Below are 12,955 nucleotides of genomic sequence, written 5' to 3' on the forward strand. Positions count from 1 at the left end.
ATGTGCATACTACTGGCCCTGAGACTTAGAACATAATGTCCATGAGCATTTTGTTGGTTGAATGCCTGTTTTCTTGTACCCTTTTAAGGTTGTTTGTCTGGTTTGAATGCTGCTGTGTCATTCTTTGATAGAACTCTATGTTTTTGAATTTTCTGGAATTAACATGGGTTGCTTTGGATAGTTTCTTTATCCTTGTATTCTCCTTTCAATTTGTTCCTTTAGGGAATGGTTTGTGCTTTGCCAAGTTACTTTCTGATTCCCCTGGGGCTTGTTTGAAATCCTATTTAGCTTTATATTTAGATATTTTTAGTGAATAACATTATTCAATGCCTTGGCCTGCAGTGTCATATGTATGCAGACGATACTCAGATATTCTTTCCAGTCCCTGCAGACCTATGAAGCAGCTTGATGTTTTGCATAATTGTCTGTGTGATATTCAAGCATGGATGTCTTCAAATTTCCCTGAATTTAATACAGATAAAATTGGGTTGCTACTGATTGGTTCTCTAGTATAAATGTTTAAAATGTAATCTATGCTGCTAACCTTAAAGAGGTGATTTTCTTTGTTCTAAAATCAAACTTTTGACCTTAGGGTTACTGTAAAGTTGTGTTTGTGTGTATGTATGTGTGTGTTTGTATGGGTGTGTGTGTGTTTTACTAACCATAGAATTTCCTTTCTGCACCTACTCAGTGCAAGCTTGTCACATAAAGACTTCCTGATCCTGAAAGAGTTTCTGCCACAATTTACAATCACTGACCTCTACCTGCCACCTTGCAGACTGATTGTAATAGATCACATCCTTCCACACCCTGCTCTTCATCCAGGAAATCTATTCTTTTATGCATGAGAGCTTTAAAATTACTGTTGATTTGTAAGGTTCAACTAAAAAACTTATTTGTTTGATTTAGCCTTTTAAATATTGATTGCATCTTCTTTTATATTAAGTCCCCCTAGCACCATGGGATGGACACATGAAGGACACTCATAAATGTAAATTGAGTTGATTGATAAGCCATGTGAAGTGTTTGCAGAAAGTACTATTTTACAATAAGAAGGGCTGTTAACGAGTCCATGGTGATTCTGAGTTGTGAATAAATGTATATCTAACACATCTTCCCACTAGGCAGCCAAAGAGTGTACAACATTTTGGATACTGCGTGAAGTTAATGGGGTAGAATAAAATTCCTATGAAATGGTCTCAATTCATTAGTCTGGTAAAGTTTAGGTATCACTTTAACTAACAGGGTATTCAGGATGATAAAGCCCTTTAAAGAAATGAGGCTTTACATTCCTGTTCGGTAGCCTGCAAAAGTTAAATTAGTTGAGTCTGCATTAAATACAAAAATGCATTTAATTGATAGACCATAACCTAGAAATATCTGAAAGCAATACTTGCCTTGCCAGACACAGTTATGAAATTTCTGAAGTTGATCAAACTTTCCTGTTAGGAGTTCAGAAAGTAAATACATGTATTGGTTAGAGATGGTTACCAGAATTGGTAGGAAGCAGGGCCACAGATGGTTTGCAGAGCTCTCGTGTACATGCATTTCCAAGCTTACTTACCTACTGGAGTTAGTGACTCACCAAAGAAATCTGAACACATCTGCTATCTCCCAAGAAGAGCAGGTGACTTGGAATGCTGCCAGTGTAGTTTGGCTAAAAGACCCACCCACATAGTAGGAATGTAAAACTTGTTATCAACAAGGCAAATAAAATTATATTTTTCTGTCAATGGTGCAAAGATGATTAGACCTCAGCACAGTAGCACCTTAGGTGTATTCTTCATTTTCTTTTGAGATAAACTATGATGCATGAACTTTGTTCCAGTTGGGACAGACCTTATATCTCAGGTGCTGAAATAATGGCAATGTAGGAACAGTTATTTATCGCTTGTTTAAAATGTACCAAAATTTATCTACCTGCTTTATTTTCCATTATTTCATATATTATTGATACTCTCTGGCATTTGCTTGGTAAGAAATAATAAATTTCAGGGTGTTTCTCCTTCTTCCTCCAATCTTCAGAGTGTCATTCTTGCACTCCCACCAGAGTCATCTGTAGATCTTATAACTTCTTGCATTCTTGTTGTTTGCTGTGGCTACTGAACAAAGCAGAAACAAGTGAAGGGTTTTTCTACTGGCCGGCTTCAGCAATCATTCTTCACATAAACTAAGTTATCTTTGTCATGATTTGTGCTATGGTATAACCTTTTCTTAGAAATTCCTTTGATATAAAACAATAATAAACTCTGAACCCTAAATATTCAGATTATTTTATTTTCTATAGCACTGTATATTGGGCCAATGAGTTATTACCAAACCTTTTTTTTTTTTAATTAACAAATGAAAAAACAAAAACTAAAATTAAGAGGAATTAAGTTACTTGCCAGACTCATAGCTGGTAAGAAGTGGGAGTACTTTTTGTTGTTGTTGTTCCGCTTCATGTTACCTCCACAACACTGAGTCAAACCTGTGAGTGCAGAGTGAAGGGGGGATGAATACCTTGATAGCAGAATATTCATAATACATCTGTTATACATGGCATGGAGATGAGGTGGAGATTTGCACTAAAATTACTTAGGGCAGTCACTCAAGTTCATAACGGTTTCCATCTTTGATCAGTCTTCAGGACTCTGGAAATCCACGTAACTAGGCGTAAATGTGTGTGTGTGGAATATATATTAACCATATATATACATTTCTCCTATTAAAACCATTCAATACTTAAAAATTCCTTAATGACCAGCTGCCCCTCAATACCATCAGGATAAAGTAAATAGTTGTGATTATGGTCTATGGGCTTTTCATGTTTTCATGACCTGGTCCCTTTGCATACTCATCTCTCAATATCACCACCCTCACACTATAACCTCCTGCCAGAGTAAATTATTTGCTATTCCTCTTTTGCATACTCTGTTTTTCTTCTGAGTCTTTTTATATGTTTCCTCAGTCTGAAGCACTCTCATTTTCCTATTCTCCACTTTGACCAGTTAACTCCTAATCATACAAAAACCTAGCTGTAGGTTTTATATTATCCTAAGTGTCCACCATGATTTTCTGTAGCTGGGTCAGGTGCCTCTCACAATAACCTGTATTTGCCGTGTATCAGAATTACTACTTCATCTGTTAGATTTTAAACTCCATGAGGAGGATTTGTGCCCTATTCACCAATGTGACCATAGCAGATATTATAACACAATGGTACATAACAGATACCCAGTACATATTTTGAGGTTATTGTAAAGGTAAACATGGAAGATTCCAAATGAGCAAATGTACTAATGAAACCAACAAAAAGCCTTAAATTCTTAGGGATCTCATAATTTGATTCTATCTCCTGGGAAAGCTTCTTGACTGTGATCCTACTTAGGAAATAAAGCACATCATAGAAGTTAAGCTTCCCTCTATGATAATTCTGGCTACACCTTTAATTTAGGGGAACGCAGAATCCTAGGGTATAAAACCAGACTGTATTATTTTCTTCATTCCTATTTCCAGTCTACAGTTGCCACCCAAAGTCCTACTTTACTGGTTTACAACAGGGTACTTGGGGTGCACCTTAATGTTTATAGACTTTAGCCACTCTTTCTTAAAACAAAACAGGTGTAATAAATAGGGTGTTTAACTTGAGAAATAGGCAGGGATATCAAAAGGAATACTTAACTTAAAAGCATTAATTATATTACTTTAATATTAAAGAATTATTTCTAAAATCTGATAGTAAAACAAAAGGACATATGTGTCTCTAAAGAACCAGAAAAGTATGGAAAATGAAAAATAAAGCAAACAAAATGAAACAAACAAACCGTCACTCACCTGGCAAAAACAAAAAACAAAAAACAACCCTAAAAAAAAAAAAAACCCACACTAAATGACTACCTTTTATACATGCTTATACAGATGCATTGTAAATGCTGGGAGGACAGTGCATGTGGGTGAACATGTGGTCATCTTTTATTATGCTATGCTAACTAAGAAAATCATGAGACACAAACAATAATATAAATGAATCCATTGCTAGCTAGGAGGTATAGGATATCAAGACAAAAAAAATGTAAAGAAGTTCAAAGCTTTGGAATGGCACCAAAAATTGGCTAAGGCAGACAGAATCAGTGTGCAGAGTATCATACACCATTTGGAAGATGAAAGACTTTGGGCTGGGCACACAGGTGTCATCATTTTCTACTGTCCTACATTGGCCCAGTTTACACCTGGGTGTTTCTTGCCTCATTTTTTGTGAAGGATAAAGATCAATATGAGAAGTTTTGAGATTTTAGGAGAAGGGAGGGGGGAAGGAAGGAAGAAAGGAAAGAAGGATGGAAGAAAGGAAGGAAGGAAGGAAGAATTGGCCTCTTAGTTCAACCACTTATAGGGGCTCAAAATGGCATTTTTACATTGGGCTTCTATCTTACAGATGTCTGTGTCAGAGTTATATGATGGGATAATTACCTCGTCCAAATTAAAAAATGCTCCAGTATCCTTTAAATGCACATAGAGGAAAACCAGTGTCAAAGTACCCTTTACATGGTATTTCAAACTAGCAGATACCCAAATTTGCTGTCATATTACTGATCCATTAAGGGACTATGGCATTTAAAGTTGTTAGTCAGAAAATTATGATTTGAAGCAGGAAATAAATGAACTATTACATCATCATAAAAAAAATGTTCTGAAAAAAAAAAAGTTCTACATGGAAACCAAACCATGAATGCTGGGAAAAAAAAAAAAAACAACAACATCTGGGCCATTTATTATTTTTTCCTTATTATGAATAAAAGAAAAAAATTTTGACATATAAGGTGGTTTCTCACAATAAAATAGAAAGAACAAACCAAAATGAGTATTCCCTATTAGAAAAATCTTCAGCTTAAACTCTTCATTTTGGAATAGTGGAAAGTAGGGAAAGGATCATGCCCACCCAAGTATTAGTGTGTATTCACTAGTCACAGCGCTATCTGCATCTCTCCTTATCCAGTCAGTCAGTTTGTGCATATTTAATATCCCTTCATGCCTATGAACAGGCAAGTACTACCAGTACACACGGGAACAGGATGTCTTATGCATATACAATGTTTACCTAAAGACGAAAGTTTTGATGAAAACTTGGAAAACAAATATTCATCTCATTGGAATACAATTTGTGAATTTTTCAGCAGTTTCATGAAAAACTGAAAACTATTTGAGAAGAATAAATGAGCAATTTCACACAACTCTAGTTTGCTTCCTCTTGTTTCCTGTTTTGCTCTGTTATGCATGGTAGAGAACCTTATAAAAAAAAGTGCCTTATATTATTGACCCAGCTCTTTCTGAAAGTGGTTTTGTCATCCTTCAAGTCCTTAAAGAATAGATGAAAGTAAAAATATGAAAGTGTTTGCATTGAGGAAAATGAAAGTTGAAAGGCACACAGAAGAATTAGGGGCACATAGACTGTGGATACTGATAGACATTCAATATCTAATGAACATTTCAAAATGGAACTTCAGTGAAAAGAGTAGTCTGCTTTAGTGGAAAAAGAAGCATATTAGAAAATAATTCCTAGAAGAAATAGAGCAGATTTAGAGTTTACTAAAACATACAAAGGAGGATTATAGCCTGTGGAATCCATAACTGAATTGGTAAAGGCATTACTCAATATAATATTTAACCTAACATTGAAAAATGAAAATACATTATATCCTAATGAAATTTAAGAATATGTTCAAAATTCAATGGCAAATAGATTTTAGCACAGCCTGACAGAATTTTTCTCTTGCAAAAGACTGTTTTTAGATTAGATTTTTTTCTCTTCTTTTCCTGAGGAGTAAAGAGTACAGTTTCCAGAGGGCTTGGAAGTTAACTTTTATTTCTTCCCTCAAATATCAAAGATGTTGTTAACCCTGTTGAAAAAGCATTTCTGTGGATGAACTACAGTGTTCTGACTACAGGGAGAATGACAAAAGGAAAATTTTTCACTTATTCCAACATTTTAGCCTTTATTTTCCTTCTTTCCAAATGATGATTCAGGGTCTAATAATTTATTGGTACTCATATCTATATTAAAATCCACATGTATCAAATCCCTCCCAGTGCAGTTGTATAAATCAAATTGCGTGGGTCCAAGAATTGGAAAGGAAAATCTCTAATATTCCTCAGTGAGAAGAGCAAGAGTATTTGGATGCTACTTTTTTTTTTTTTTTTTTGGATGCTACTCTTGCCCTCAGGACTTTCCAACCTCTAATTCCAGGGGAAGAGAAAAATCAAATTCAAAAGTTGGTAGGTAAAATATTAAGAGACTAATACAATGTTCTCTTCACAAAAATTTCATACTTTAGCTATGGCAAAAAGACTATTAGTAGGAAGTGTAATGACTGGAATGTGACTTTATTCTGATAAATCATAGGAAAATATGCATTTACTAGAATAACACTGTGAGTAGGGGTAATTTCTTCTGATAACGTCTATGATATTTTACATTTGTTATTACATGAATGTGCCATAGGAATTTGTTACATGACATGGATTTGGGATACAGACCTATTTTATCTGTAATTTTAATAGTAAGAGTTGAAGTTTACTGAATGTTTACTACGTGTCATGCTCTTTTCTAAGCCTTTCATAAACCTCAAATTAGTAATTCCCATGAAAATGTTGTAAGATCCGATTATCTCAATTTTGCAGATTTAAACCTGGAGGTGCAGAACGATTCAGTGACTTTCCCAGGACACAGAGTTAACAGTGGCAGGCCTGGACACTGAACCCAGGCCAAATGGAGCCAAATCTGAACTGCTAACAACTTTACTTGGTTGCCTCTATTACATTAGTCTTATTTAAGATTTGCTTAAGTTCCATGAGTTAAAACACTTGGCTGAGTCATTTGACTTGATTTTTGAAATGACCTTAATCAGATTTGATAAGCCATGTTGTATCTATCAACAAAGAAAACTATAGGAAATATTATAAAATACATCAATGGAATTCTACCTGTTTTAGCACCTACCTTACACCATTTAAATCATTTTAAGTTATAAAACACTGGTTATGGTGAGAATAAAATATTTAGGAACTTTTATAAAATATATTGAATGCAGTGGATATATTATATGTCTCTTTGTAAACCCTTAATTATATAATAACCCTTTCAACCCTACATCAAGCTCTTAGTTTTATAGACACACAAAAAAATTATCTCTAGTTCCTTAGGCTCCAAAATTTACAAGACACATGATGAAGGAGCCCATATATTACAACTGTGCTAACTGTCAAGAACCTCTTTAGATCACTATTTTATTCTTTGGCAAAGATCAATAGAAGTCACTTATTGTGCTTTTTGCGGGCAGAAATAGAAGGGAGATCATTGATGGGCATAATTCAAAATCACATACTGTGTGGGTATCTGGGAGTCACTGGAACAATGAAAGTGGCAGCCTGTAAAGGTTATTGAGATTCATTTGAAGAGAATGGCAGAATTAACCATTCCACAAGACTGGACTGTCTATAGACGTTTTAATGGCTCTCTGTGATAAACATAAATTTGCATAGCATTTCTAAATGTTTGAGTGATCTAAGTAATTTGTATATGAAGCATATGCTTATATGTATTACAGTGCCTCCTAAAATCTTAAAAAATGTAATGAAATTTGTTGAGTAACAATGTTTGGATGTTCCAGAAAGGCCAGGAGAGACAAAATCTTTTAAAATGCCATAAACAGTGGTAACCGAGAGACAGAACTTATTCAGTGTAGGAGACGTGATCTCTGCATTCAAGATGCATATAATAATCCTTTTTAATAGCTTGCTCTAAAAGAGGTTCTACATGCTTAATAAAAGTCTGTGGTTCATTTCTTAGGCAGTGAGTTAGTTGAAATTAGTACGCCCCATGAGCACAGTACAAACACATAGTAGGCACTCAGACACATAGGTTTGACACATGGTAGTCGTCAAAAAGATTTATGGTAAATGAATAGCTACACATTTATAAGATACGTTATGATTTGATATATAATACAATTAACTTTTATTGACACTTGCTTTTGCCAGACAAAATGCTGATCCTTGGCAAATATTGTATCTGAGATAGGTGTTATTATTCCTATCCTACAAATAAGAAATTCTAGGATCATATTTTCCATGTTTATTAAAAGTCCTCTTTACCTACAGTACCTTGTTTAGTTCTGCCCCATTTTCTTTTAGGCATTGAACTTGTTATTCTCCCTCACTTTTTAAAGGTTCATTTGTATATCTATTTATATTTTATGTGGACATGAAAGAATATTTAAGTAGTTAGTGGTATGTTATCTTAATGATAATATATGCCCACTAAAAACTGCTAAGGCACATTTTAAAGCAAATTGACAGAAAGAAAAGTGTCAGATAATTTAGTTTGCTACCTATTGGAGATTACATAGCTCAAAGACAAAGAGTGGCAGGCAACTAATTAAAGTAGAAAACAGCTAATAGAAGACTTTCAGGCCCTTAATACACCAAAGAGAAGGCATGACACCATAAAATAGACAGAGCATAAACAGCTATTTGCAGTACATTTCATACAAAGTAAAAATGAAACACAAGGAGACCCATCAGGGAGCCACATTGTGGAAGAAAATGCAGTTAGTGGAGACAGTTGAGCCCTGGAAGAGAATGCCGTATTGCAGCGAAGCTCCATGGGAGCTCATGGGGGAAACAGCTGCCCCCTGAAGACAGAAATCAAAAACAATAGGCTGGACATTTGCTGACAACAGAAATCCCACCGATCATTGTAAGAATAGCACCATTGGGCCAAATGAATGACTCCAAAGTCATCTATGGTCCCTTTTGCTGTGCCCTCCAAGTGTCCTTCTCTGTAATTGTTTTAATTAAATAGAGAAAATTGAAAACACTATAAAGGAATCAAATGTGTCTTAACGCTTCATAGGAACGAAGTTGTGAAGTGTTTTTATAATCATTCATCCTGGAATCAGGAAAAAAAAAGCTAACTGCCTCCTGCAGGTAACTACAAATCTTAGACATCTTTTAAAAATAAGCCTGTGGGGCACCTGGGTGGCTCAGTCGGTTAAGCGTCTGACTTCAGCTCAGGTCATGATCTTGGGGTTCTGGGATTGAGCCTCACATCTAACCCGGAGCTCACTTGGGAGCCTGCTTCTCCCTCTGCCCCTCCCTCACTCATGCATGCGTGCAGTCTCTCTCTCTCTCTCTCAAATAAATGAAATCTTTTAAAAAATAAATAAAATAAACCTGTGATTTCCAACTACTAAGCAATGTGTAACCAAGGGCTGCTGGTAGTCAACTAGTATGGTCTGTTTTTCTTTTTCTTTTTTTTTTTTTTAAGATTTTATTTATTTATTTGACAGAGACACAGCGAGAGAGGGAACACAAGCAGGGGGAGTGGGAGAGGGAGAAGCAGGCTTCCCGCTGAGCAGGGAGCCCGATGTGGGGCTCGATCCCAGGACCCTGGGATCATGACCTGAGCCGAAGGCAGACGCTTAATGACTGAGCCACCCAGGCGCCCCGTCTGTTTTTCTGATTGTAATTTAATGTAAAGAATGGTGATATTAGGGGGGAACGTATTAGATGATCAGATAAATATTGATCTTTAACATCCTCATTAACTGTCTACATACTCTGACAACCACTGATGATAGACATCGAGTTTATTTTTGTTGGTCTTTTCAGAGAACTTAGCATGTAGAGATTCCAGAGAGAAAAGGTAACCTCGAATGACCTTGGGCCAAGGAAAGTTTCGTCTTCCCAAATATTTTGCTTACTCTTGTAGTAAACTGGATTAAAAAAAATTCTTCTGCCCCAAAGCAAAGTACATGGTTTTCAAAGCACTATAAATATGTTAGAATTTGTTAAGACTAATCTCAAAATATATAGAAACACACCTGTGGTAGGGAAATAATAGTACCCAAAAAGATCCAGGTCCTACCCCTGCATCCTATGAATCTTACATTATACAACAAAAGAGACTTTGCTTACTTGATTAAGGACCTTGAAATAGATTGTCCTTCATTATTTTCCTTGTGGTCCCTAAATTCAATCACAGTTGTCCTCATAAAAGGAAAGCAGAAGGAGATTCTATTACAGAAGACAGAAGGCAATGTGATGACCTCAGCAGAAAGAAGATTTGAAATGCTAAACTGTGGGCTTTGACAGTGGAGGAAGGGGCCATGAGGTGAAGAACGTGGCCTAAAAAACTCCCCCCACCAAAAAAAATTGCTGACACCTAAGTTTTGTCCCAGTTTCAGACTTCTGGAACTGTATAAGAATAAATTTGCATTGCTTTTAGCCACCTAATTTGCGGTAATTTGTTTCAGCAGCCGTAGGGAACTAAAACAACATAAATATATTTTTCACCTTTTTTGAGTTATGATTGACAAAAAAAGTGTACATTGTGATGATTTGATAAACATGTATATTATGAAAGAATTTCCATCATCTAGTTAATTAACACATTCCTCACATCACATATTTATCTTTTTTTTGTAGAAACATTTAAGTTCTACAAATTTCTTCTAGCAAATTTCCATTATATAATAGTGTTATTAACTGTAGTTACCATGTTTTATGTTAGATCTTCAGACTTTCTTTATCTTATAGCTGAAAGTTGATAGACTTTTTTTAAATTTTATTATGTTATGTTAATCACCATACATTACATCATTAGTTTTTGATGTAGTGTTCCATGATTCATTGTTTGCGTATAACACCCAGTGATACACTTTTACCAACACCTCCCTATTTCCCCTCCCCTCAGCCCCTGGCAACCTCTTTTCTACTCTGTTTTGGGGGTTTGTTTGTTGTTTAGATTCCATATATAAGTGATACCATTTCTTTCTCTGTGCAGCTTATTTCACTTACCAAAATGCCCTCAAGGTCCGTCCATGTTGTTGCAAATGGCAGGATTTCCTTCTTTCTTATGACTGAATAATATTCCTGTGTGTGTGTGTGTGTGTGTGTGTGTGTGTATACACATATGGCATCATCTTTATTTTATTTATTTATTTATTTATTTATTTATTTATTTATTTAAAGATTTATATATTTGAGAGAGAGAGAGAGCAGGAGCAGGAGGGGTAAAGGGAAAGGGAGAGAGAATTTCAAGCAGAATCCATGCTGAGCATAGAGCCTGACATGCGGCTCGATCTCACGACGCTGAGATCATAACCTGAGATGAAACTGAGGGTCAGACACTTAACCCACTGTGCCACCCAGGTGCCCCTACTGTATTTATTTAGTTTTAGTTAAAAAAAATTTTAATTTGAGTATAGTTGACATACATTAGTTTCAGGTATACAATATAGTGATTCAACTTCTCTATACCTGATGCTATGCTCACCCCAAGTACAGCTATCACCTGTCACCATACTGTACCACATTGTCTTTATCTGTTGATTGACACTTTGGTTGTTTCCATATCTTGGCTACTATGAATACTGTCACAATGAACATGGAAGTCCAGATATCTCTTTGATATTCTATTTCCATTTCCCTTGAGAATATACTTAGAAGTGAGATTACTGGAGCATATGGTAGTTTTATTTTTAATGTTTAGAGGAACCACCATACTGTTTTCCATAGTGGCTGCACCAATTTACACTGCACCGATTTGTACACTCAACAGTGAACAAATAATGACTTTTCTCCACATCCTTGCCAATACTTATCTCTTATCTTTTTTAATGTCAGTCATTTTGACTGGTATGAGATGATATCATCCATTGTGGTTTTCATTTACCTTTTCCTGATGATTAGTGATGTTGAGTATATTTTCATGTACATGTTTACCATTAGTATGTCTTTGGAAGATGTATATTCAGTTCCTCTGCCAATATTTAATCAAATTGTTTTCATTATTGTTGTCTTTTTGTTTTCTTTTTTCTATTGATTTGTATGAGTTCTTTATATATTTTGTATATTAACCCTTTATCTGATACATGACTTGTAAATATTTTTTCCCCTTCAGTAGGCTGCCTTTTCATTTTGTTGATGGTTTATTTTGCTGTGCAGGTTTTTCATTTGATACAGTCCCTCTTGTTTATTTTTGCTTTTGTTGCCTTTGCTTTCGGTGTCATATCCAAAAAAACATTGCTAAGAGCAATGTCAAGAAGCTTACCTGTTGTGTTTTCTTCTAGGAGTTTTATGCTATCAGGTCTTATGTTCAACTATTTTATCCATTTTGAGCTGATTTTTGTGTATGGAGTTAGTGAGGGGTCCAGTTTCATTCTTTTGCATGTGACTATTTAGTTTTCCCAGTATAATTTATTGAAGAGACTATCCTTTCCCCATTGTGTATCTTTTGCTCCTTTGTTATAAGTTAATTCATCATAATGTGTGAGTTTATTTCTAGGCTCTCTATTCCACTGATCTATGTGTCTGTTTTTTTGCCAATACCATACTGTTGATTACTATATCTTTGCAGTATAATTTGAAATAAAGAAGTGTGATGTCTTCAGCTTTGTTCTTCTTAAGATTGCTTTGGCTATCTGGGGTCTTTTGTGGTTCCATACAAATTATAGGATTGCTCTTTTCTATTTTGTGAAAAATGCCATTGAAAGTTTGGAAAGGATTGCATTAAAACTGTAGGTGGCTTTGGGTCATATCGACATTTTAAGAGTATTAGTTTTCCAAACCACGAGCACAGAATATCTTCCCATTTTTTGTGCCTTTTTCAGTTTCTTTCATAGTTTTCAGTATACAGATTTTTACCTTCCTGGTTAAATTTATTCTTAGACATTTTATTCTTTTTGATGCAATTGTACATGGGATTGTTTTCTTAATTTCTTTCTAATAGTTTGCTGTTAGTGTACAGAAATTCAACTGATTTTTGTATATTGATTTTGTATCCTGCAACTTTGCTGAATTCATTTATTTGTTCCAACAGTGTGTATGTGTATAATCTTTACAAGTTTCTGCATGTATGATTTTATTATCTGTGAATAGAAATCATTTTATGTCTTTCTTCCAATATTGGATGCCT

Source organism: Halichoerus grypus, chromosome 4 (assembly GCF_964656455.1).
Source record: "Halichoerus grypus chromosome 4, mHalGry1.hap1.1, whole genome shotgun sequence".
In the NCBI taxonomy this organism is placed as follows: Eukaryota; Metazoa; Chordata; class Mammalia; order Carnivora; family Phocidae; genus Halichoerus; species Halichoerus grypus.